We start from the raw sequence: 5105 nt of genomic DNA, 5'->3' as shown, positions 1-5105 counted from the left end.
CTAAACACATCTTCAGGATGGGGTGTCTGTGTGTGTGTGTGTTAAAATAACAAGTAAGTGTCTCTGTGTGTGTTAAACATTAATGAGTGTATAAAAACATGATTATGAATACACAAACTGATTACCTATCCTCAGCCCATCTTACATTTCCCCCCTGTTGTGGATTTAAAAATCATGTCCTTACGGCTTTAAGACAGATCATCATAATGAAATCATACAACAGTGTGATCATCAGTGGAGGAGCGAAAACCTCACATTAGGGAAAAATTCCCCTCCTCCCTTCCGGCGTAGAATGAGATCCTCATAATTTGATGACCATCAGGGAATAAAACTTGTCCCTGGGGTGACTTGGTGGAGGCCCTTGCCTCGTTGTAGGAGAGGACAGCCGTCCTTACCTCCCGGATCTTCGTGTATGGTGTGTGTGTGTGTGCACGTGTGTGGACAGGGGCAAGAAGTCCATGTGTTTTTACGTTTTAGTGTCCAGTTTGAGTTCGTCATTCTCAACATTAATCAGGTTGTAACGGTACATTTGGGCAACAAACCTACGATTAACCATCATCTTTGTCATAAAAATAATGCAACATGAACAGACTAAACATAACAAAATGAAAACTATAATTATCCCTATATATTGTTTTTTTAAATTCTTCATAGTGGTCATAACATCAATAATTGTTTCATTTTTATTAAAAATTTAAATGCAGTAATGTACTCCAATCAAGGCTGATATTCCTTTGTTATGTACGTCATTCATTTCCAAACAATATCTAATCTTTTTGTTCTGTGGCTTCAACATATTTATCATCTCATCAATATTAGCACCACAGAGTACTGAGTTTCGAGATCCTCACAATAGTCGTTCTCAAAATGATATTTTTTTTTATCAATTTAGCTTTGTTAAGGTAAGATATTTTATTGACAATCTAACATTAATATGCAAAGAACATGTACATTAGTACGAAATGTAAAAAAAAATTGTGGTGGGGGGGGTGCGAATTGTTTTCTTCTTGGTAGGGGGGGCATGACAGGAAATAATTGAGAACCACTGGTCTAGTCACACACCAGCTCGGGTTCATTCCCTACCAGAGAAATGACATTCCATGTCCCCAGAGCTAGGCGCTTTATGTTGCCGGGGATTGGACTGCCTTTGACTGCCTCCTAGCTCAAAGGAAACCCAAATTCTTTGGTCCCGCCCACTGGTAGTGAGCCGAAGCCCTTGTATTAAATAATAAATAAATACATAAAATAAAAAAATTAATAAATTTAAAAAACGGACCGATCCACTGCTTGGGTTAGTTTGACCCACCTTGAGATCCGTTCCCACTCAGTGACAGTGTCTACAAGCCACTGCCACCAGGCCAGTGAACCGACGTCCAGGCAGTGACAAAAAACGTGATCAAATTACATTGCTCATCATAAGGTGTTTGTGAGACGCTCTTTGTATGTTTCCTCAATTAAGACCTGTTTTCCATTGGTGTATTTGAAAAAAGTGGTGAACCTGTTAAATTCACTACAAAACGTTAAGAAGATGAAAGTAATGTTTGAAGGAATATTATTTTTCTATCGACATGCCGGCGGGCGGGCACAGATAGAGAGTGATAAAGCAGCACCACCCGCGCGGGGCGTGCTGACGAAAAGGCAAGCGCTCCTCCTCTCATCGCGTCCTTATTAAGACAGAAAAAAGACGCTGTTGAATTTGACCTATTCGCAGTTCGAGCAGGTGCTTAACGCTGGAGAATATCACCACTTCGAAGTTCGAACTGCTGTTGAAACGGAGAGGTAAGTGTTTTTCGTTTGTTTTTATTCAAAACATGCCTCGAGTGCATTTGTTCATGGTTAGAGATAGTTGTGTGGAAAACACTATACAAAGTAGCACCATGGATGTGGGCCTACAACACTGGCCTAGCAAACATGTGCTCCTACATCGACATAATTGACGAGCTCCAGTTAAGCATTGAATAATTATAAAACGTCATGGTGCTTTTACTCATTTAAAGAACTAAACCGACGCGTATTTTCATCCGGTGGTCAGGTTTGCATTGAATGTGAGCACGAGGGACGCTAGCTTGTTGCGTTAGCTTTGCGGAGCTAACAGCTTGCACTTTTGTTATAGAACAACAGAATGCAAGTACCATGATAATTTCTGTCATTAATTTTTGTGTAAGACACGATGTTCACTGGTTAATTACATGATTCTTAAAGCAAAGGTTACTGTGAATGCAATTTTGGTAAGATTTTTGTAGTCACACTGCATAAATCTGTCTGTCTGTTGTTTAAACTTCAATATAAACTATTATGGTTGAAATCGTTAATTGGGATGGAGGGATTGATATTTTTTTAATTTATAATTTATTTTTCTTACACTGATATTGTTAAAACTCCATTTAGCCTATAGTATTAATAATTCTCAACACAAAACTGTCTTTTTTCTTTATAGAATAAACAATGCCTTCCCTGAGATGCAGGAAGTCCCCAAAGCAGGATACTATTGAACATGCAGTCAAGGGTCTGGACAAGACTGCAGAGTTAGAAGCGAAGTATATAAACTCATTTAAAGGTATGATGTTAACGCTTTTGCTAAGATATATTATTGTTTTCTGATAACCAAGCTGACATCGTTTTTTAAGTGGTTATTTTACATTAAGAGTGTCTTGACCTTTTCTTTTGTCAGTTTCAAGTTATTTCAGTGAGCGTGAAACCTGATGGTAGGAGTTCTATCTAAATTAAGGCTGTACTTGATGACGCCCTCCGGCATTTTTATACCACAATAGACCGGTGAACAAGTCCGATATTGATAGTCTAGTGTAAAGCACGTTATACGTCACAGAGATCACGTGACGCGATCCAATATGACTGTGTATACAGTGTATGTCATTGTTATGAAACTAAATAATCTTAAAGTTTTTTTTTTACGTAACCAGGTGCCATTGACATTTGTACTTTCAGTCCTAATACATACTGGCTAATGCAATGCTGGAAAATGAATTTTGGCTGGTCTGTTCCTTTAAAATCATAAAGAAGGGCTCTGCTCTATCCCTCACAAGAAGCAATGTTTCAAACCACCCTACATTAGTATAGTGGCCCAAATGAATATGATGACTCCTTATTTGTGTGCTTAAAAATATGACGAAGCTATCTTGATTTCCCTGTTAACTAGGTCGAGGAGTATTTACCAAGGCCCCTTTCAGGAAAGACGACTTTATTCTTTATTATGGAGTACAGAGGAAAATTGATAGATTCTGATAAATCTCAACGCAGCAAGATGGATGGAAGAGGCACTGTCTTTTTGTTTGACTTCCGCCGGCAAGAAAAAACTTGGAGGTGAGGCAAAGATTGAGATGTTATCTTATTTTTGTTTTTATTTAAAAAAATAAACACATACTCATCCCATAAGTGTTAGGGGAAAAATCATTCTCTAAGCAAAAATGTATACCGTATTTTCGCACCCAAAAGACGCACCGTGTCAAAGGGCGCAACACCTGTTGAGGCCGCTATTTCTGTCTTTGTAACATATACTGGACGCACCGCCTGACAAGACGATAGCACAGCTGCTGTTAGCATAGCATGAACTTGGCAGAGCTGCCCACACTGACACAGCCGATAGCAGCCTACTATGCCCCAATAACATGAGCAATCACCCCATTGTTGCAGCAGACGCCAAGTCTCTATTGACAATAGCTGACAATGGCTCAGGCCAATATTAGGTGCATTGGCAATAGCCTACAAAGCAACGTCAGGGGAGGGACTTGGCTGCTCACCACACACAAAAAATAAAAAACTCATCATACAAGCAAACAATGAAACATAGAAATAAGATTAACACAAACATGTATCTCTCATGCCATCAATATACCCAAAAAAAATGAAAATAATACAAAAGCCACTCAGCCTTAGCTAATTCAAGCAATGCATTCTGGGAGCAGAGACCCACAATCCCATAGCTGTTTAGAGAGATTTGCATGGCTGTTTAAAGAGATGTGCTGTTATGCTTTGGACTTTTTGTCTGTTGTCTAAACCTGGGACGTTTCTTGCTTGCAATAACATAAATGATAAGACAGACTAAAACATTGTGGACAGCTGCCCTTTGTCCAGCTTTTTCCAACACCATCACCCAAACATTATAGTCAGATGGTGTATTTGTCACGGTCGATTGTAAGCATGGACAACTCACTCTTTGCCCAGCAGGGTGTGCTAACATGCACTTCCAACAGCTCGTTGATGACAAGGGCTGATGGACGTGAGTGGTACTTTGTCCATTTAATGGACGCATCGACTGACAGGGCGCTTTGTTTGCTTATGACTGCGAAAATACGGTGATTACTTTTATTCATGCGTTGAATCTGTACAAATGAAAATATAGACCATGAAGTCTCAAAGACAAGCTGTTAATAGGGTCTGATTCCAATAGAAATTTCTTGTATGATTTTATTTAGAAGATTTAAAAATTGTGGATTTCCTATTTTTATGTTTTGTGTACACAAGATTGTCTCAAAGATTAATTTCTGACATTGATTGAATAATTGTTTTTTTTTTTTTTAAATCTATTTTAAGTGTTGATGCCGCTCAAGAAGATGGCAGTCTGGGAAGACTGGTTAATGATGACCACATGCACCCCAACTGTAAAATGAAGAAGAAGACAACAGAGGACAGACCACACCTCTGTCTGTTTGCGCTCCGAGACATTGATGTTGGCGAAGAAATAACTTAAGACTATGGACCAGCTGGCCTTGGAGAACACAGGTTTGTAAGATGCATCTTTAAGTACAATAACAGAGCCCACTTGTGGTGTTCTGGTGATGTAGTTTCCAATTAGTTTGGCAATCTAATAAATGTATGTTGAGGTTTCTATGGAAGTTGAACATGCTGACTGACTGGGGGAGTTCTCCATTGTCCACTATCTGTAATTCAAATTTGTGGGTCTGAGTCAAAGTTTGGCTCTTCAGGAACAACGAACTGGTCAGGGAGTGACAGTATTACAAAGTTCTGCGTTACTCTTTTCTGGGCGGTGGCCCTGTTAGGCCATCATATGCCATATTGCAAATATCCCCATTGTGGGACTAATTAAGGACATCTTTATGTTGTGGTTTCCCTACCAGAACCAGCAC

The 5105-nt window shown here is 39.3% G+C and overlaps 1 long non-coding RNA gene across 1 annotated transcript; it reads left to right on the top strand.

The window, feature by feature from the left end:
* Positions 1-1637: 1637 nt before the first annotated feature.
* On the top strand, positions 1638-4735 carry LOC148331463 (uncharacterized). Its single transcript, XR_015844589.1, has 4 exons — positions 1638-1779; positions 2438-2557; positions 3158-3321; positions 4552-4735. It is a non-coding gene; the product is annotated as an uncharacterized LOC148331463 (long non-coding RNA).
* Positions 4736-5105: the final 370 nt, after the last annotated feature.

Source organism: Idiotropiscis lumnitzeri, chromosome 8, assembly GCF_059441095.1.
Source record: "Idiotropiscis lumnitzeri isolate Australia: NSW breed Sydney's pygmy pipehorse chromosome 8, RoL_Ilum_1.0, whole genome shotgun sequence".
NCBI lineage: Eukaryota > Metazoa > Chordata > Actinopteri > Syngnathiformes > Syngnathidae > Idiotropiscis > Idiotropiscis lumnitzeri.
The sequence above is the reverse complement of the archived record's forward strand: the minus strand, read 5'-3'. Positions and strand labels throughout refer to the sequence as shown.